Source organism: Manacus vitellinus, unplaced genomic scaffold, assembly GCF_001715985.3.
Source record: "Manacus vitellinus isolate BGI_N305 unplaced genomic scaffold, ASM171598v3 scaffold_1_pilon, whole genome shotgun sequence".
NCBI lineage: Eukaryota > Metazoa > Chordata > Aves > Passeriformes > Pipridae > Manacus > Manacus vitellinus.
The window spans coordinates 15,057,210-15,080,379 of NW_021939396.1; the positions used below are offsets into that span (position 1 = coordinate 15,057,210).

At 34.7% G+C, this 23,170-nt stretch overlaps 1 protein-coding gene across 1 annotated transcript in view; it reads left to right on the top strand.

The window, feature by feature from the left end:
- Positions 1–23,170, top strand: part of CSMD3 (CUB and Sushi multiple domains 3) — a 604,389-nt gene that overhangs the window by 51,755 nt on the left and 529,464 nt on the right. The gene's annotated exons all lie outside the window — the stretch shown is intronic.

Sequence of the window (23,170 nt, forward strand, 5' to 3'; positions counted from 1 at the left end):
CATTGAACATAAAACTACCTATACTCTCTTAAATATAAAAATATTTGGTAAACCTGAACAATTGATCTTTGTTGAAACATTTTTATTGCCAACATGTTCTACCACATCAAAAAAAATAAATAAAAAAAAATTCAGATCTATAAGTTGGAACTTCCCATATGTGACATTAGATTGTCCCAAAAGACCTGCTGTATATTCACTTTTCTACCATCTAATGACAGGAACCTCTTCAGGAAAAAAAAAAAAAAAAACAAAACCAAAAACTTACAATATGTATCTGGTTCTCATTAAATAGAAGTTAAGACTTCTTAAAATTTTAATGTCAGTCTCAAAGCTTATTGAATTTTTAATATGAAAGTTGAGTTCACAAAATTTTTTTCATAAGAATTAAATCACATACATGTTTATGGACTTGGATTTTCTTGAGTTTCCAATATTACTTTCCTAGCATCAGATAATTTAGCAGTAGTGACCTTTAATATTTGGCAGTGTTACCTTTTTTTTCAAACAGTAGCAGAGGAAATGAAAGACATGAAAAAATACTTAGCTTGTGCTTTGTGGAACTAACAATTTAAATATGTAAGCCTGAAGGAAAGGTTTATTTTTAATAATCTATTTCTTTAAATGGGATGCAGAGTCACAAAAGTTTATTTAAGATCACAACACTGTATAAAAAGTGATGAATAAGAACTGAGAGTAAACTTTAAAGAATCTGCGATTTCAACATTACTAAGTTCTCTTAGTCATCAATATTTTCTCCTATGCTCTGTGCTCTCCTTTTCTAATCCTTGTTTCTACTCATAGCACTTACTTTATTCTTACGTTTCTAAACTTGTTTTCATATTTGTTATGCTTTCTGTGCACTTCTGCAATTGCTGACAATTTTATAATTGCACATACACGCAGAGAGAAGTAAGCACTTAGCATGCAGTAAGTATATATGTAGTATTGCATAACTAACTACTCACATTTCCTAGCATTTAATGACTAGAATAATTGTGAAAATACTATGGGATTTTTGTGCCATCCATCATTAGTGTTTCAGGTAGAATGAAGGAGAAAAATACAGCTTTTTCTTTCCTTTTGATCTTTTATCTTAAAGTTAGTTCTCAAATATATGTAAGAAATACGAATTGTTCTTAAAAGCCTTGAAGTATTTGCAGTTTGTTCATGTAAAGTCAAACCTACAATAATTTCAGTGGAACAACTCAATATGATTACGAAGAGGAGAATTGGAGGTTCATACTGAAACCCCTTTTCATACAATCCTTGTTTATTGTTTTCTAGCATTTGCTGCATATAGATAAATAAGTATGACAGCTTAGTATATATAATTTCACCATATCTAGGTTTGCAAGTTAGAAAACCAATAGTATCAGAACAGTTTCTAAGCATCTATATGCATTTCCAGATAAAGTTTGGTTTCAGTTTTAAAAATATGCTAGGTAAAATAATATGTAGCACAGGATTTTTATATGCTGTTTTTCAATAGATATTTGAATTAAGTTGGTGATGATCTGTCTTCAAAGGAAAATCAGAAGAAAAACTCTAGTATATTTGCTATTATGAACTACTAAAATTCAAACAACTTATAGGATTGTAGTTGAAATTGCACAGGCATCCTTGTCAGAATCTTTCTGTAAAATTAAGTCAAGAGTCCAATGTAGATAGATTATGATACTTGTAAGAGTGCAGCACCAGCATCCTTCTCTGGTATTTAGCTGCTTCCTACCTCTGAAGTGCTCTTTACATCCTGTCCCTTGCTACACGACATGAAAATCTGTCCTCTGCACTTGCCTGGACCTCAAAATTAGAATCTACACACAGAAACTTCTGTCTGGAGATATGCTGACCTTTGATGTTACGATGCAGATTATTGCTTGGCTGACCAATGCAGCTCTTTATTGCTACCAAAACTATTTTTTCCAGAGCTCCGTACGAGGTCATTCAATAACATTTATTTTTCTTAGCAGATATAAAAGAGAAAGAATGAAGTGAAGGCTTTCATTGGTAGAAGACTACACAGAACACATCTGTTCCCAAACATTTTCTATTACACAGTGGGGTTTGCTGCGGTTTTACAGCCATAACAATTTATTACATACTAATCAGGAAAGATACTGCCATAGAAACTGGACAGAAGGAGCACTAAAAATAATTCTGGTATTTTAGACTCTGTTAACTTTTTCATGACTGATTAACATTTGTGGTATTTCCATATTTCTGTAACCCAGAAGTCCATAATATTTTCACTTCTGGAACATTTAGAGAGATTAGCCAATTATGAATGGCTAAATACAAACTATTTGACTAATACGTGATCACATGAATGGTAGAAGTTATAGATGTCATCTCGGAGAGTGTGGCTGTGAAAAATATTACTGCTGCTACTGCTCAGTGTATGTTTGCAGAGGAAAGTGTGAGCGCCCTTCGCTGAGAACCAGCGCTGCTCTGCATCTCTGCCGTGCACCCGGGAGCCGCCAGATGGAGCGTGTTGGTTGCGCTGGTGGATGCGGCACTTCCCAGTTCCATCGGCACAGCTGGTGCCGAACCCTTCACCGCAGCACTTACACTTTGCCTTTTAAGCAACAAAGGCTTAAAAGCATTCAGATGCGAAGCGACTGTGATGCAAAACATCCAACATTTCCAAATAGTATTTCTATATTATTATTGCTAACTGTGAATGCAGTTCACAGTTATGTGAATGAAGTATATTCATTATACATTCACAAAATTTTAGCCCGATTATGGAAATGTGATGCAAACAATCTAGTCCCTTGAAAAAATATGTCTTTCAATCCTACTGCATCCTTTATGGAAAGGACTATATTGGTTGTGGTTGTGGTTGTTTTTTTTTTTTTTTTTTTTTTCCTATTTATATCATATTGAGTGTGCTCTATTTGTAGCCTTTTGTACTCTTGATTATTTTAGGAGATATCTTTCATGTGCCATCCAGCAGAAATTATGATTTGTTTCATTTATAGAGACTAAAATAGGCTTTACCTTTAAGATAGAACTACAGTAAAACAGAACAATGAGCAAAATTTAGTCTTCATCCTTCTATTGGTCCCACCTAGAATTTTAAAAAATAATTAATACATTAAAAAAATGAATCACACTATGAATCCCTCTAGTAGCTAGTCTAACAAACTCAGATATTGAGGATGCAGCAAACTCTTGTTTACCCCTATCTTTTTTTTTATTTTTTAGCTACTGTGCCTGTTAAGACTTACAGACTTATCAGAAAACATACAAGTGCTTGGTGGCATTAACCCCACAAAATAAACCCTTCCAAACAAATAAAGACTGGAACTTTTTAAAGAAGTCAGTCTAAAAGGCAAAGGCCCTTGTAATGATAGAAAGAATTATGTTTATGTCTCATTTTCCTTATCTGACTAACAGTAACTTTATCTGGAGGAATATTTCTGTGAATAAATCTTGTATGCAATGTTGAGCAGAAATATTTTCACAATACATTTTCTATCATGTCAGATATTTTTGTTTCTCAAGTAAATAATTTTTACTGCCATTTTTTGTATAATTTACTGTATTCATTCGCAATTTTAATTCATAAAAGAAAACTGCTGTTTTATCTCAAAAATATTTTTAAAAGTAACAGTGATAACAAAACAACGTTGCATCAAGCTTAACACCATTCAGGTCTCTAAAAAGATTTTCTCATTCAATTTTGAATTAAAATGTTGCATCTTCTCTTGAGTAAAAATAAATCAAAACAGTAATAGTATAAAAAAAGATGAATAGCAATGTTGATATCTATAGTTTTTGTGTAGGAAGATGTGAGTTGATGTCTTTATCATTGTTCATTGATGAAATTATTACTTGGAGAAGAAGCAAAACAAAAATATTCCTATTCTGCAGGAGTTGCTATACAATTGTTTTTTTCTCTATTTCAAACCAGAGGAGTTGTAGAAAGATAATGCTGACAGCAGGTTCACAGACCAGTTCAAAATTATTCATACTGAAAAGGTCAAATCTTATCCATTTTTTAAAATACATGTTCTTGAAAAAAAAGCATATTAGAACTCATCAAGATTTTATAGAGAGATAAGAAGTTGGTATAACATTTTATTTTCTCACATATGTTTATGAGAATCTGGATGAAATTAGAGATACAAGTTTAGTTATTATTTCAACCAAACCAGAAGTTTTTCACTCTGCTCTTTATTTCCTTTCCTGTTTGAGGCCATCAGTGAGAGCCTGTACTGTTTGGTTGAGAGGCATTGTATGCAATAGTAAGAACAAGACACAAGCATCTCTGTGTATATACAAGACAGTCATCTAGAAAAATATAGATCAATGTATTTTGTTAACAAAAGGGAATCATGACTCAAAAAATCTAACACAATATTTACTAAGAAAAAAGTAAATCTGGAAGTAATAGGTGTGCTAATCTTAAAAGAACAGCGACACCCATCAAAGTGAGTCTGTAATCTGGTAAAGTGGTGTCACATTAATCTAGAGAAGAAATATAGGATAAACATATTTACGATGGTATTTTATTCCATTATTTTTCTCTAAGTTGATTAGCAGTATACAGAGATTCAGAGACTTTGATTAGTCACAATAGGCATGTTTCATATGTATATATGAAACAAGCATAATTTCATACTCATTGTGTAGTTGGGAAAGGAAAGAATAAATCATGGAAAGGTTATCTTTCCATCACAAGCACTTTGTGATGGAAACTACATTCTGCCAGTTTGACTTTAGTTACAATTAGTAGTTCATCCAAAAGGTTTTTGTAGGATGCTATAGGTTTAAGAAAGGAAGAGATGTCTGAAAGAAGCTCTTTGGTATCTCTTTTAATCTTAGAAATTATAGAACTGGAGAAATCATATCAGAAAATTCAGTATAATTTTAAAATCACATAATGTAGTTATAGATATTAGCATCTGGAACATAACTGCTTATATGTCTGTGAAATGTAATTGTGGGAACAATTTTCTTTCCATTTTCTTTTCATCTTACATTTTTAGTAAATTCATGTGCTAAGTCTTTTCTTGTGTGAACAACTTCTACAGAACACTGGTTAAATAGAGCTTTGCAATATATAATTATCTTCTTTTAATATTCAAGAATTACACAAAATAATCATTCCAGAGCATCTTATCTGAACTGTCTGACCTATCATTTAATCACTCCATCATTTTATAGATCCCGTTCTTATTTATCTCTTTTAAATTGCTTCTGTTCCTTCACTCTCAGTGTCTCTGCACATTTTTTCTCATAGTTTCTGTATTATTTTTCTTTATGAATGTAGTTGAATAGTCTTGTATCAGTGTAACTTCCAATATGTATCAGAAGAGGATGTGATTTACTACTTCAGGGGAGGAATCTTCAGATGCATTGATTCAAAACAAAAAGATGATGTGAATTTTGTGTGATCACCCAAATTTTTAATTTTTTAAAAAAAATCATTTTAGATAATTGCTTCACTGTAATTAAGATTTTATTCAGTTAAACAAAATTATGTCCAGTTAAACCATTTATTTTTCATTTAAAAGTGTGTTAAATCAAGCTGTGTTCTTTTTCACCCACTGTCATTTTCTCAAATTTTTTTTATTGTCCTTATAAACATCTTCCTGATTTTTTTCCATCCTTGGATCTCTCAAATGATTTCAACACTGTAAAATTCTGATACCTCTTCCTTTGCCCTTTTCAAATATCATTAGCCATTTAAAGAAAAAAGAGCTGCAGTACAATGTAGCCCTATATGTCAAGAAGTGTTTTGATTTTCTAGAGATTAATGCTGGTGACAGTAGGGTTGAGTGTTTCTAGGTAAGAATCAGGGGGAAGGCCAACAAGGCAGATGTCATGGTGGGAAGCTGTTATAGACCACCCAACCAGGATGAAGGGGTGGATGAAATATTCTATGACCATCTGGGAGAAGTGTCACAATGACTAGCCCTTGTTCTTGTGGGGGACTTCCACTTGCTGGAAATAAAATACAGCAGAGAGGAAGCAGCCTAGGAGATTGCTGGTGTCTGTTTAAGATAACTTCCTGACACAGCCAGTGAGAGAGACAGTTAGGGAAGGTGCCCTGCAGGATTTGGTGTTTGAGAATGTAGAATTTGTGAGGGATGTGGTGGTTGGAGACCATCTTGGACACAGTGATCATGAAATTATAGTTTTTGATTCTCAGAGAAGTAAGGAGCAGGGTCAGTAGAAAAACCACCTTGGACTTCCAGAGGACAGACTCTGACCTGCTGGGGAGACTGGTTGACAGAGTCTCTTGGAGGTAGTCTTGAAAAGCAAAGGAATCCAGGAAGGCTGGACATTCTTCAAGGAAATCCCAAAGATGCAGGAGCAGTCTGGCCCCATGGTCTGAAAGAACAGCTAGAGGGGAAGACAATCCTGGCTGAATAGAGAGCTTTGTTTGGAACCTAGGAATCAAAGGAGAGTTTATGACCTTTATGACTACAAGGATTTTGTGAGTTTATGCAGGGAGAAAATTAGAGTGGCCAAAACTCAAAGAAAGCTTAACCTGGATGCTGATGTAAAAGACAATAAAAATGTTTCTAAAAACACATTAGCAACAAAAGGAGGGCAAAGGAGAATCTTCATCTTTTACTGGATATAGGGAGAAACCTAGTGACAAAGGATGAGGAAAAGGCTGAGGTAATTAATTACTTTTTTGACTCAGTCCTTAACAGTAGAACCAGTTGTTCTTTGGTACTCAGACCCCTGAGCTGTAAGACAAGGATGGGGAGCAGAATGAAGCCCCCATGATCCAAGAAGAAATGTTCAATGACTTACGCCACAGCAAATGTGACATCCATCTACAAGATGGGTCAGAGGGAGGATCCAGGGAAATAAAGGCCTACACAGCAGGCCTGTACAGCAGACCCAGCATGTACAGGACAACCAGGGGATGAGGCCCAGTCAGTGTGGGTTTGTGAAAGGCAGGTCCTGCTTGACAAACATGATCTCCTTCTGTGACAGGGTGACCTGCTTAGTGAATGAGGGAAAGGCTGTACATGTTGTCTACCTGAACTTTAGTAAAGCATTTGACACATTTCCCACATTGTTCTCCTGCAGTAACTGGTTGTTCATTGTTCGGATGGCTGCACTCTAAACAACTGGTTGTATGGTTGGGCCAAGAGGGTGGTGATGAATGGAATTCAAGAGGTCTTCCAAATCTAAACGTTCTAATTACTAATCAAGTCCTTACATCCAGACTCTGTAAGATTGCAACACATGCAGTTATGTCTTATTCTAAATATAATTTAGTTTCAATAATGAAACAAATATGCATTTTGTACTGTAAAAAAGGAATAAAAATAGTAGTGGCAGAAAAGGAAAGCACATTTCATTCGGAAGTGCCTTGTGATTTTGCGGGTAGGAATCTCCTTTCCTTTTTCTTGGAGGATTTTTTTTTTTTTAATGAGTCATTTACAGCTGTTTGAAGGGCAGTGCACTTTATAGATACCACTAAGCTGTAGTATGTTTTTTGCCTATGGCTAGATTTTTAGGTGGTAATAGTTATCTTAGCTCAAAGTCAATGTCACTGTGTCATTCTGTAATCAGTGAGGTCTTATTCTCATGAATTAATGATAGTGATATATGAACCCTTTTCTCTAACTTTATGTTTTGCCATAAAAAATCCAAAGAAACATTAAGTTAGAGAAAATTAAAGAGAAAAGTGACCAGGAATGTCAGAATTTGTGAAGCCAGTAACAGGTCAGTGTGAATCTCTAATTATTCTTTCATCTTTCTTGAGCTCATTAGCTGTAATAATCTGCCTGATTCTGGGTCAGTCATTGAAGTGTAAAACTCACAGGGATATGATTATATTTACCTGTTGTTAAGACTTAATTTTTTTTGACATCCAGGGACTGATGAGAAGGGTAACTGTACCTAATGTTTCTGCATTATTCCTTAGGCATTTTGCAAATCTTGTAACTCAGCCAGATGGAATATTCCAGCATGTTTCTCGACAATATCTCAATGTCATCTTTCCCTGTAGCAGGTAATGCAAGCCACAGAAAGGTTACTAGCTTAAGTAGGCAATAAATTTGCATAACACGAAGTTGAAAAGGCAGATCAAGAGATGTTTTCTCTGATTATATGTTTTAAAATCAATTGCTAGTGACAATCAATTAATGTTTTATCCTATTCCTAAAACTACTTATCTCCAATTTTTTTCTTCATTTTACGCAGTAATGTGAAGATTAGAGAAATAGTATTTAAACGAATTGTCAAAATATGCAGCATACAATTTATTGCAATGAAGACTTGTTTAAGAAAGAATGCATGCAGAAGCTAGAAGCAAATACTGAAAAACAGAAAATATTGAGATTGTAGCAAACTGATTGTAGCAAATATTTAATGAAACAAAATAAAGTAGCAAAAATGAAAACATTTCTTAAGAAGATGTTAAAATATTGTCCATCATACACTGATGCAAATTTAGCAATGTTTGCAATTTTCCCCTTACATAGAAATTTCAGTATTTGGTGTCCTAAGTAAAATTAATTATAAAAGATAAAGATATATAGAAACTTTCAATAGTTAATATAATTTTATTTATTTTTTTCTTGTATTGTTAAATAGTATATTAAGGTAACTGAAAGAATAGTTGTACTAAAATGCTCATTAAAGAAATGAGGTGCTGTGCTATTTCAAAAACTGAGATGTATTTAGTACAGTGCTTAACACTCAGAAGGAAATCTGTTAAGCAGGCTGGAATTACCTAATATTTTTTCCAAAGCATAGGTTTGATATAATATTAGAACCTTCAATATTTATGGATTTTAAATTAAAATAAAATCTATATCTTATATCTTTATAAAAACAGAAGCTTTATTTTGTTGTGAATTGCAAGAAACAAGTTGTTTTGATTTACTCCTGCTCACAGGAAAAAAAATCAATTCAGAATTTCATAGAGCCATGAACAACTTTAAATAGATTATTTCAATTATTCTTGCTGTTTATTACTCTGCATGGGGTCATTAACCCTATGAACATTTATGATTACAGATTTACACAGGGAAAATATTAATCAAATCTACAGGCAAAGCAGGACAGAATGTCTCATGTTGAGAATGTGCATAATTGTTTTGCCGAATAGGACCATCTAGGAAGGCATTACCCACAATTAATGATAGATTGTCTTTGACAAAGCATTGTAAACGAGAATAAATACAGATTTTTTTGTAGTGTTGACAAAGAATAAAGTACAAAGAAAGGAAGTAAGTTAAATCTTCAGATTTTCTCCATTCTGAATATAATTTTGAAATATACCTCAATGCTGTTAAAATACATATTTCATTGGATGCATGGGGTTGGTGTTTTTTCATTGTGAAGAGTTTTTGTGATGTTTTTGAACAGAATCACAAAGTGAAAAAAGGAAACAAGATCTAGAGAACATGTCCCATATTTTCTAAATTAAATCTAAAAATATATTGATAATTAATGTAAATAAATATTCTCAGCATTTCTGAGTATTAGGACATATTTCTGGGTATCTAAACTTCTATTTCAAATCAAAGCTAGTGGGCTGGTTTCATTTGGTGGTTAATGCATTAAGTCCAGTGGCACTTAAAAAACTTAAATCACAATTAGAGTTAATTTTGATTCCCCCTTTAGTTCCTAAAACATTTATCAGACAAATAAAGATGCAATGTACTCTAGCATTATTGTTTTTGAAGGTATCCTCTTGGAGCAGTCTCCATGATTTGTTTTGATTTTGAAATACTGAGAAGTCCTCTCTGAATTTTCTTTTTGCAGATATGATGAACTTACAGAGAGCTTTAATGAACTTCTAAGCTTTGAAAGAAGTCTCAGAATCTGCATATAGATATATCCAGATTCTTTAAATGGAGATCTGCTCTCTTTGAGCTTTCTAGTGAGTTCTAAGAGTTACTCTGTTAATCAACTCAAATCATAACAACGTTTTGCCTTGATATACCACTTCATATTACTTATTCAAAGAGCCTTTCCAGTGTTAACAATTACACTGTCTTAGTAGGATGCAATTATAGCCTAGCAATCTGGATTTTTGAATGCAGTTGTATTCCCCCCCGCAGCATGAATCATATGCTGTTTGCCACAAAAATTCAAAGAAGTCAACACATCCTTTACATCCAAGAAGTAAGTGCTATTTTTCAAAAGTTTTTGGATTCACTTTGCATTGATTTCAGCTTATTACAGTGCATTATTACCCTAGTCACATCCCTCAAATTACAACAAAGTAATTAACAGAAACATAAAAATATAATTATGTTTTGTTTGAAAATTCTGTAATTTCCATGCAGACTGGGTAAATTATGCATACTGGGTGTGGATTCCATTCTTGCTTCACTGCACTGATAGCATAATCACACAGTCCTAATTATAGAGATAGTAAATAAGAGAGAATAGAATATACCACACCTTACTTCTGTAGAGACTTCTACTGGCACACTAAGCACTAATTAAAATTCATGATTGCATCACATTTTGCACTGATACAGAAGTTTTATAACCCAGGAAAAGATTTTGTGTGGGAAGGAGGCAGACAGAGGGTTACTGTTGGGGTGTTTTTCAGTAAGTACTGTTCTTGCTCTCTAGCTCTTGTTCGAATGCTTACGGTTGTTCCCATAAAGCTGTTGCTGTTGCTCACTGGTGTGATGTGAGCTGAGGCGCTCTCGAAAGGAACCCAGTGTGGAGCATTCATTTGCACCAGCTGCAGAGCTAATACAATTTTCGTCACGTTTCTCTTGATGAGCTGGTTAAGCAGTATTGCGATTACACACTGTTCTTTTCCTCTTCACTGCCATCTCTCCATTAACTCCACCCCGTGCACAGAAATATCTGATTTTAGGATTTGAGACTCTCTGGGATTCCCTGCATCTGCCTCTCCTACAGAGGCAGGGAGCAGTCAAGCAGCCTATTTGCCTTCTGCACCTCTTGGATCTGGGAGGAACCTGTTACAGAGAGTTGAAACAAACCAGCTTGATGCTCCTGCCATTACCAAGGAAATGTGATGACTTCAGTTAGTACTGTTGGAAAGTGCTGACAGATTTCTCCTTGCTGTGCTGGCCATGTTACATTCTTCTGTATATGGTACAGTGATGGCAGCAATGATGCCAAATCCATTTTGTAATGTGCAAGTAGGAAATGGAGACCAGATGTTGAGTATGCACTGCTCAGGTACTTGGCCCTCATCTCTTTCAGGAAAGGCAAAGAAAACACTTTTGAACCTTACAGGTAAAATTAGAAGTAAATACTGAGGATTGCCCAATAGTAAGTAATTTCCCAATTTTCCCTGAATTTACTACTGTCTTTGTCTTGCTTCTCAAGCAATGCAAAAAGATATTAATATAATGGTTGGAAAGGACTAAACTGCTGATGTATCTTAGGCAGGATTCTTTCACTTGACATTAGGCACCTGCAGACATCTAAGTTGATCTAGATACTTAAATCTGTGTTGTAGCCAACAGAAACTGTATGGAGTCATTTTATTTGATTGCAGTCTGATGTATATGACTAAGCATTGCTGAATCTGTTGTCCAGGACTCCACTGATAATAACAGAAGCCTTGCTGTTAGAACATTGTAAACGCCCACATTTAATCAAATTCTACTCTTTGTATCTCATTTGTAAGCAGATGAGAGAAGAATAAATGTCAGTACTGGAACATAAAGATGACTTAAACCCCTGGACTGCATTCAGTAGCTAGAGGACTGTGGATACACTGGCACAGAAGTCACTGGACATACAATTAAGGCTGGAAAATAAATCTGCTTTTACAGAAACAGTTTGCAAATTTGGCTTCGATCTTCAGTAACAACTTTAATGAGAACTAAGACACTCTAGAAGATACAGCATGAAGCTGACTTGCAATTAACCTATGTTCAATACTCAGTGGGACACACAAATTGGGAGAACACAGAGATCGAGGACTTGAAATTGAGTTTAGTATACCCCAGTAATTACTGTGAACAGCTAGCTATTACATGGGATGTCACTTTTAGTTAGGCCAGAAGTTCACTTTGGCACTAAGAAACCCTGATCAAAATGTATTTGGATATACATTCAGAGATGATTTGATTTAACAAACTCATCTTATATGGAAAAAAAGGAAAGAAAAGAAAAAAAAAGACAAAAAGTTGTATCCAAGCATTCAGATCAATTCTGCTTCCAAGTGCATCAACCATCGCTGAAGAGACAGGGCCACACAAGGTGCTCACATCTCCTCTGAGACAGGTACTTTGATAACAGTGAAAGCTTTTTGATTCTGATGAAATCTTCTACCATGCCCCAGTATTTTTTTACCAAAATTCAATCTAAATTCCACTCCTACACCTTGCACAGAATGAAACTGAGCATTTCCTTATCACAGTGATCAGTGTGGGGTAATAAAAAGAACATTTTAGTTTCCTAGAGAAGTATTATAGGTATGTGTGTTACCTGCCTATCTATCTATCTGTCTGTCTATCTGCATTCTGATACATACATATATTCAGAAATCAAATATTCTCAAAATGTTTCCCATGTAATAGGCTACCTGTGTATTCATATTTGCTCTGTTATAAACAGACATTTTCATGTACCGCAAAGAAGTAATGAATCAGTAACCAACAATGTCTTTGGTTTAGGAATGAAAAACAGCCTAAAAAAAAGAGGTGAGCTCCGTAATATTTTTACTAAGGTGCCAAGAGGATACAGTGCTGGTTTTTTTTAATGCTAAAATAAAAATAAAAGTAAAAAAAAAAAAGTGCTTCCCTTCTGAAAATTTTATTAGGTAAGACACTGCTAATATCTAATATTTGATAAAGAGAATACGACATGAAGAAGACAGTAAGGTCTCTCTTTGTTTCGAATTGAACAAGCTTTAATACTGCACTGAGATTCTTTACTACTGAGAATATTTCAATGCAGTACAATTTGTTTCAAAGTAATAGCTTTCCTGTTAGAGCTAGTTTGTCATGTCAGAGGGGATGATTATTCATGGTAAGCCACTGGCGATATTACCAGCAATTTTTTAAAAATGTAGGGTACTGATTAATTTCAGAGATATTAGCTACTGAAAGCAGACATCAGTACTGCAGAATGGATGAGACACTTGGAGTAACAGTTGCCAAAAGGTGAAATAAGCTAAAACCAGGGAGCACATCAATTAAAGTTGTAAAGTCACACAATTTAATAGAAAATGACGTGTTTTGCTTACTTGATCAGAAAAGACACTGGCCCCTGCCGAGTATTAATGACTGGGAGAAAGGAACTGAATGTCCAAGACTGTGCCTGGGGCTATTATATAACAAATTGTCATTAAGTCTCAAGAAATAATTAGCACTTTATCCTTTTTTTTTTTTTTTGTGCTGATATAAGCTGAAACCCAAGAAGAAAGACTCAGTCTAGACATCTGCATTTTTCCCATGCATAAATTGTTTGCATGGGAATACTAATAGCATAATAGTATGTAAGATGCATTGGTGAATACGTAATACCTGGCACATTAATAAAGTCTGTCCAAATTCCAATCAATAAGATGCCAAATTCCTTTGTCCCATAAAAATGAACATGAAGACATCTAATCAGCAATAATATCTCAATATTTACCAGAATAACTTAATAAAATAGAATGGTATAACTGTTCTCTAAAACAGTTTTACGTGTCAAGTTAAACTATGCTATCCAAGTCAGATAGTCACAGTTTCTGTGACTTCTGTGCTGCACTGTTTGCCTTTACTGTTTTGTTTGCTGCACTGTTTGCCTTTACTGTTTTGGTTTGTTTGTTTGTTTTTCTTCCATACATTTTGTGTAGACTCCTTTCACAGTTCTTCAGTCTGGCTTTTCATATAACCTTTTTCTCTAAATGTATTCTATATCCCCAGTTCAGTGATACAGCATTTTTGTTTAGAAGATGTTGGCAGCACTATGGAAAAGGTTTACTGGTCAGTTCTGGAGCAGAAATGGGTTTTCTTTGATGATAGGCTGGTGTGGTTGTGGTTTTATTTGTTTATTTGTTTGCTATTTTCAGTGGAGGAGGGAAAAGTAGATACCAGTGACATCATTAAATATTTATTCCTCCTCCTTTCTGCAAATGGTGACAGAGTAGCATCAAGCTTTATCAAGCCAGGCAGAGAGATAATTCATCTTTTCCTGATGATGATGACTGTTGGTGTTTATCTCACATGATAGGATGACAAAATCAGCTGGCGTGGATGAATCAGTTAATATTGTCTTTCTTGCCCCTCTGTAACTCTCTGCCATAATGAAGACAGCTGCCCAGGGATGCTGCTCATCAGCTATGTTTAAAACATAATTATTCACATAAGCTCACAGAAGTTTGCAGTAATATAACTTGGGGTTCACCTGTCTACCTCTACAGAAGCAAATTTTCTCTGGAAAGGACCAGAATAAATACATAGAGTAATAGCAACACCTTCAATGGTCCTGTGACTCGGGACCAAACTAAAGTCTGAAACAGCACTTGATTGTATTGCTTGGCTCTGTGACATTTTAGCATTGTTATCTCTATTAAATAGTCTAAAATGAGAGATCAAATCAAGAAGCTATCAATGCCAGAGAGTTGGACACATTTGTTCACCTATTTTTGTAGAACAGTATTATTAGCACTTTTAATACTTGTCCAGCAAGTTTTTCATGACTTCAAAGTGTTTCTAGTGTACAGAGAAGGAAATCTCTGATTTTCTTTTTGGACAACTATTTTATTTGTTAAATACTAAAAATTTTAGGGTCAGACTCCCTAGTGGTGATATTTACTTTTTAAATTGAAACAATTACCAGGAATAAATATAATATAAAAAATATTGATAAAACTAAATTACTGGTTTTATGCTATCAGTAAACAAGGGATCATTTAAAGTCTTACAAACTCGGATATCTCAGTAACTAACAACACTCTTTAACTTATTTTTTTATCCTTCCTCAGTCTGAACTGCCTGAATGGACTACTGAAACATAGATTCTGGTTTATGATACAAAACAAATATTTATGACACATGGCAGGACATGGTAAAGATGTTAATACTTTGGCCTACTGCAAATGCAGAAATGTACAATGCAAATTAATTGAAAATTAAAAATTAAACATAACTGACAATATCTGAAAAATGATCTTTGTATTCAGCCACACAAAAACATTGAAAAAATAGTAGCGATCTGTAGATTTTTAGATGAGAAGAATTTTTTTTTACTATATTAAAAAGTTGCTTCCATTAAAAATTACCTTTTTTAGAAATTTTTTTTAGTAAATGAAGACAGAATAAATTTCTATTAGTAAAAGATGTTTACATTTTTCCAAAATGTTTAAACTGTGCTCCCTTCATTTTTAAGAACTGTCAGAAACTGTCCAATAATGTGAAATCTTTCATGAGAAGTGCTCCTGATCTCCTTGCATTCACTTGACCCTTATATAGTCTGTGTCTCTTTGAAGTGGTTTTGGGTTTTTTTCACTATTATATGATCTAGAAAATGAAAAACAGAAAACTCACTGGAGTTTGGATTGTATCAAAGACTACAGTTGGCTTTTCCAGCTGCTGCTTCCTTTAATTCTCAACCCTACAGTAATGGCATCACAAAGTAACAATTAACATCAAGTTTTATATATGTTTCACTGGGAAATGTAGTATTTCAGAAGCATGCAACACTAGTTATGCATTTTTTTCTTCTCAGGCTTATAGCAGAGTTTCAAAGGTCTGAACTTCCATGTTATCTAAAGCAGGAATGTGTTTTTTTAAAATTACATTTCTTCTGAAGGTTATCCCTCTGAAGGAATGAGAAGACTTCATAGGCTGTTTACATCTGAAGCGATCTGAGCTGCCATAGAAGGGTGTCTTACTTTTTTAAAAAGAAAACAGAATAGGAAGATAGTCTGTGGTGGTGTACGGTAAATACTGAGCCATTCTATGTTTAATTATTATTGGTAGAAACTTAAAACAGAGCCTTAATTTTGTCTGGATTTTCCGACCACTGAGTCTTCAAAATCTTTTCTAATCTTGTTGAAGTTGCTTCAAATCAGCATCATATTTATTGATAATGCTTATTTCCTATCTGAATGCTTACTGGAACTTTCATCCTCATTCTGACTTTTCTTAACCCTTCCACCCACTCCCTTTTAGAATTTAACAAAATCTACAATGTTTTAGAAGGCTTATGGGAACTTTTTCTTTCTTTCTTTCTTTCTTTTCTTTCTTTCTTTCTTTCTTTCTTTCTTTCTTTCTTTCTTTCTTTCTTTCTTTCTTTCTTTCTTTCTTTCTTTCTTTCTTTTTCTTTCTTTCTTTCTTTCTTTTTCTTTCTTTCTTTCTTTCTTTCTTTTTCTTTCTTTCTTTCTCTCTCTTTTCTTTCTTTCTCTAAAGCTGTATTTGAATTTCAAGGTGGTTGTTTAGATTTACAATAATCTGCTCTCTATCACTTTTCTGAAACTGCTGGAAGATTTCAAACTACCAGATGAAATATACTGTAATTGTGTTTTCTTATTTTTCTTTTTTTTTCTTTTTCTTTTCTTTTTTTTCTTTTGTTTTTCTTCCCTTCCGTTCCCTTCCCAAACCTTCCTTTCCCTTCCCAATTTTAATGAACCAGCTACATAATGACAGAGGTTTACCGTGTATGCCAATGGGCTTTAAATTTTGGGAATTCAAGTCAGCATTATATTGACTGTTCTCCTGTTACACTACAGTTAAGTTGAAAACTAATTAATGTTATGAGACATTTCAGCTTTAAATGTGTAGTACTAAATATATCTTGATTTTTTTCCAGAGGTTACTTTTGTTTCAATCTTTATTTTATAGAGAGTATTTCCTTATGTACTTTTCTTACAAGAAAACCAGTTGCTTCTTTTGCCATCTTTCCATTTTAAGTCTTCTGCTCCTCAGGATGTATTCCATGTGAACAAGAGCAGTCCTGCTGTATTTTAGACCTTATGTTTCTTTAAACAAGTAACACACTCAGTGTTGACATGAGGGAACAGAATCTTTCGTCCTTCTACTAGTTTTCACAGCTGAGACAAGTGGAAGACAACACTAAAATATTTCTAAACCTCTTTCAGAAAAGGTGTCTGAAACAGAGATAAGAAATTTCTCTCTGAAGGAAAAGCAGTCCCTCCATAAAGTGTTTCAAATGTGGTGATGATTTACAGTGGTAGCTTCTGTTTGGCTGGTATTCCATACCAGTTCCATTGAGGTTGTTATAGAGTTTCCAGTCAATGCTACCAAAAGATTAGAAAAATCATTTTAATACCTTATTATAGCTTATACAAGGGCAAGGCAATCTATTTTACTCAGTTATTTGCCAAAAAATATCACTATATTTTCTCATAGCATTAAAATGATACAAATCATAGATTAAAAAGTTTAAAATGGACTTCTTTTGAAAACTGCATAATGTCTAAACTTCATAGTGGCCCAATTTCCAGTAAGTTGTGCAAAGATTAGGAACCCAAATATCTTATTTGTGAAAGAAAATGCTTTTAAGAACAAAATGAAATGAAATGTCAATTTAGTTAAGAAGTCCTCAATTTCCTGGAACTCCTAAGAGCTGATTTTCACCAAGGTGTTTCAGTGTTTTTCTTACTTTATGCCCTTCACAAACACAAGATTTTTGTTGCATTTTTTGGTTCTTTTATAAGGCTTTATTAAGCATCTCTGAGACTAAAGAAAACAGTCTAAAAATGAAGGAAATAAGCATTATATGTAAAAAACAATGATTGACAAAAATAGAAAGTAAAAAGCAACCCGCAAAGATAGACATAACCATGACAGAAGAGTTGGAACTGAGTTGGAGTTGTTCAGGCTCCAGGGATACCTTACAGCAGGTACCTTCTGATACCTACATGGGGCCAACAAGAAGGCTGGAGAGGGACTTTTTAGAAAGACGTGTAGTGATAGGAAAAAGGGAAATTATTTTAAACTGAGAGGGTAGGTTTAAATCACATATTAGGAAGAAATTCTTTGCTGTGAGGGTGGTGAGATACTGGAGCAGTGTTCCCAGAGATGTTGTGGATGTCCCATCCCTGTAGTGTTCAAGGTCAGGTTGGATGAGGCTTTGAGCAACTTGATCTAGTGGAAGGTGCCCCTGTCCACAGCAGGGGTTTGGAACTAGATGATCTTTAAGGTCCCTTCCAACTCAAACCATTTTATGATTCTATGATTCTAATTTTTTATTACTTTGGGAAATTATACATAAGAAAATAACAATTATCTCTGGTCAGCCTATCAAATGTAGGCTTTGCTCACCTGGTAGGAAGCTCATTGTAAAAGCTGCTGTTGGAGCTGAGATGGAAGTGAGGATTCTTTGAAGTAGAGCTGAGTTAAACAGGCATAGAGATCTATATGAATACAAGATAGACTTTTCTAAAACAGCAGCGGTTCTAATGCCTTGTAGCTGGCATGGATACCTATCCCACTGCAAACTGCTACCCAGGTGCAGTCCACTTCTGTTCTGGTGTTCTGTGCTGCAGGGTTGCTGCTGGTATGTACACCTTCCATGCCTATCACAGGTGAAATGTGAGACTCATGAAGAAAGAGGGAGTTATAACATTCTGGTAGGAATGGACACCAGTGAGTGTCCTTAATGTAAAAATCAGCAGTCTGTTCATATGAAAACACAGTAGAGTAAGAAAGAAGCATGCAAGCTGCTGGGCTTGGAGGGAGGCAGAGAAAAAGGTGGAGAGTAAGTAGGAACTAATAAGTTCAGTGCATTAGAGATGATTGCCTTCCAGGTTTGTACTCAAGTGAAAAAAATTCAATAAAACTTAGTGTTGGAAGTTAAGGTTAGAGAAAGGAGATTTGTTTAATGCAGAAAAGAGGCATAACACGAAATGGAAAAGCATAAATTAAAGAGAATTAAGACATGATGAGAAGAGATAAAAAGATAAATTTCAAACACAGTCCAAAGTAAAATGCAATCATTACATCTGGAGAGTGTCCTATTCTCATTTTCATAATTGGGCTCAAAGATCTTGGTGTGAGGCATGACAGGATAAGTAAAATTATAGAAATGGTAAGATGGTTTAGAAAGAAATATTGTGTATATATTTTCCAAAAATGAGAAGAATTGATTGCAGGAAGGAAAGGGTTCACAAAATAGGGGTGGGTTCACATCACTATGAAATCTATCCCTTTTGCACTCCAGTAGGTTCTTAGATGTGCTAACAAAAAGGATGAACATATAGAACCATAAAATCTAAGGTGATGATAACATAAGTGAACAGAAAGAGAATGCAGCAAAACAGAAGAGAATTAGGAGAACAGTCCTTCCTGATTTATGATCAGCATAAAAAGTAGCTGCTCCTTGCTGCTCAATACAGTCAAGGTGATCAAAGGTCGTAAACAGTAAAGGTCTTGCAGAAACACGTAAAGAGCAGGAGAGATAAATGAGCAAAGTTGATGGACTCTGAATGGAATAGAACCACCAACTAGGGGGAAAAGAATAATGTTACAAATAGGTTTATTGCACAAAAAAGAGGAGGTGAACAAGGATGACATGGCTAAGGAATACTGTAAGATACTATTGACTGTGCTTTAAGATAGGTGCAAGTCAAAGAAATGAAAGGAGATTGGCTTATCAGAAAGGATTCTGAAGAAAAAAAGCAGCGTATAAACAAATCATCTTCCATTTTCTCAGTTTGCAGCAAGTATTAAATACCTCTTTAAAAGGAAATACACAAGCAACTTAGATATGTGAGAGTGTGTTAATCAATGCAGACTCAGTATAATTATGATAATGACTGCTATTAAAGAACACATTAAACAAAGAAGATTAAACAAAAGGTGTGGAGTACTAGGGAGGTGAGAGGTGTGGACATATGTTATTAAACAGTATAATTGAATGGTCGGAAGGAAGAGAAAAAGCCAAAGACAATCTTGTTGTGTACTGAGTGAGCATAATTATGGGAAATCCAAGGGCAAGGGGTGTGGATATGGTGTAAGTATTACTTGCTTTGCTAGAAGGCAATGAAAGTTGAATAAGTAGATTAAGAACTGATGTTACTGATGTTTACTGTAATCCCACAATGAATCAGAGGATGACTGAAATCAGAGAGAGAGGCTGTGTTTTTTGATTTAAAGAAATATTTTTCATGTAAAATTGATGAGAATTAAACATCTGAATTTTAAAATATGGTAAAAAACAATGCAATGGAAACTTTGAATCATACTCACTATTAAATGAATATCATGAGTGGTGTTGTTCATCTTCATACTTACTTCAACAAGAATTTTTCTTTTCTAGTCTAACTTCAAGCTATTCAAAATTCTTCGTTGTGTGCTTGGAATAAAACCTTCCCCTTAATGAAAAGCAGTTTGCAAGTAAATTCTTTTTGGAATGCTAGTTCTGAAATCTAGATGAAAAAGATCACAGTATATGCTACTAGTTATTTCAGCATGAATTGAAAATAAATGTCATGTTTTCCACATTTGATCAGACCAGTCAGTTAATGCACACTGTCTATTTTGATCATAACCAAGTTGGATTGCCAAGGTGAAGAACATCACAGAATGTATTAACATATGAAAGCAGAGATTAAAGTGCATGTTGTATGGAGTCTGTTGGCATGACTTTTTTTATTTTATAGACTAAAAAACTAGGCCTATCAAAATCAAACTTCACTGTTGGTTTGTTGGTGTTTTTTCCATTCTTGGAATTAAAAATGTATCTTCTGACACGTGCATAGCTGTGTTACATTCTACTAGTCATCTCAGAAAAACATCCAAGTTATATCATCATGCAGAATATGAATAATTCTCTTTTGTTATGGTTTGGGTATGGAATAAAAGAAGTAAGTGGAACTTTTATAAGTAAGTGGAACTTTTATAAGTTGTGAAACTTTATATTTCATATATATTTATGGATAGGACCAATTATTGGATCCAATATGAAGCATTACATTCCTTAATAAATAGTGTGTTATCTCACAAGGTTCTGCTCACTCATAGTTGTGGCTCTAGTTTTGGCTTTGGTTTTTTTAAAATATAATTTAATTTTGGTAACAGAAGACCTATTATATTTGATTTTTTCTTTGTAGTTTGTATTGAATTAACAAAACAGTCCAAATGTAATTGAAAACTTTCATGACATAAGTACAGCAACAAAGGTTCTAAATTATGGAGCTATATTATGATGCTGAGACAAAGTTTACACTGTGCTTTCCACACTTGGTCTGGGGAGATGCATAAAAATTTACAGCATATGCTATTTAGTTTTCAAGTCTCTCTCTAAGTTTTTTCTCTAATTCAATTGAATATGCCTCAGCAAGAGATTTCTAGGAAAAACTAAAATGATAAATATGTGCACACAGCTATTTAAAGTCTTATTTCAGTGACTGTATTTTGTGGGAAGTGTTAGAGTTCTAGGATGAAGAGCTTATGATGTAGTTTAATTTTGTAAAGTGCCTTGTGCACAAACTCTATTCCAAAAGACTTTTAAAGTGCTAAATAAAACAGCTGAGCTTAAATAATAAATAATAACACATAAAAGAGATTTAAAAATAGTTCAAGTATATGAGGGAGATACAGAAAGAGATAAATAAAACAAACTCCTAACAATGAAAATTGTGCAGGCACTGATATGAGAATGAATTCTTTGAGCTAATTCACAGTAGAAGGTAAAATTTGCTATACATGTCAGATGAGGCAAAGACCTAATTACTTTCTAAGAGGATCTTCCATTCCCTTTTTGTCCTATGTATCTGATACAGTGATATTTGTATTGAAACAGTAGTCATACTTCATAAGAGGCATCTTTTCTCACCACTGGAGATAAACATGAAAAAGCCGAGATAAAAACATTTTATGTCTCCCTCTTCTGTTGTCAAGAAAAGTAACTTTACAGTGTAGCAACACAAAGTGTAAAATCTTAAGAGATTTCTGCTTAGTACTTCAGAGAAGGGGGTCTCTGCACATATAAATGCTCAGTGCAAAGACAAGCTTGTGAATATGCCATGAAGAAGATGATTTAATGAGCTCAAATATATACATGTGTGTATAATTAAAGAGTCGGCATCTGGTTTGTTTGTTTGTAGTTTGTTGTGAAATGTATATCGTGTTTCTGTGAAAGAGCAGCTCAGTGTTTTGTGCTGTCTCTCAGTTGATGAAATCCCCCCCCCAGCAGAGGGGGCTTGCTCTGAGCGTGCTTGGGAAAGAGAAGCTTTGGGGGTGCAAAAGGCGAAGCAGGAAAGCTGATCTAAAATTTAAGGGGTAAGAGAGCAGAAGACCTGGAGAGAGGACGCAGATCTACAGTCAGACTGCAAAGCTGGTGGAAAGAAAAAATATCCTAAAGCCCCAAAATGAGTTAGGAACTGCTGTAACTGAGCATTAGAACTTGGAACAAAAGTTTAGAAAAGGACCTGTCCTGCCAGGACGCAGTGGCTTGAAGAAGACCTTTTTATAATTATTCTTGTTCTCTTATTTTTCTCAGAAAATGGATTTTCTATATAAGAAGAAAATTTGTTATAATACAAGAAAAATCAGTGTTTGAATGTAGGGGCCATTTCTGAAATTTTGTAATGTTCATTTTAAAAAGAATCTATTGGCAGAGCAACCTTTCACCTTTGACCCACTGTACTGAATTTGGCTAGGATAGACTTAATTTTCTTCATGGTAGATCCTATGGTATTATGTTTTAGATTTGTGACCAAAACAGTGTTGATAGCACAAGGATATTTTAGTTATTCCTGAGCAGTGCTTACACAGCATCAAGGCCTTCTCTGCTTATCATGCTGCCTGTCACAGCAAATCAGCTGCGGATGGGCAAGAAGTTGGGAGGGGACACAGCTGGGACACAGATGACTCCAAACAATGACAGGGATATTCTATAACATATGAAAGGGATATTCCATATCATGTGGTGCCATGCTCAGTGACAAATGCTGATGGAAAGGAGGAGGAAGGGATCATGTTCAGGGTTATGATGTTTGTCTTCCCATGTAACCATTAGGCATGATGTAGCCCTGCTTTCCTGGAGATGGCTGAACACCTGCCTGGCAGAGTAGCCAATGAATTCCTTCATATTCTTTGTTTACATGTACAGCTTTTGCTGTACCTGTTAAACTGTCCTTGTCTTGACCCATGAGTTTTCTCACGTTACTCTTTCCATTCTCTCTCCCATCCCACTGCAAGGGAGCAGACGGGGGGGGGGGGGGGTGGGGTGTGGTGGGTGAGGGAGTGGCTCTGGGGGTCTTCCCTGACCACGGGAGTTGAACAAC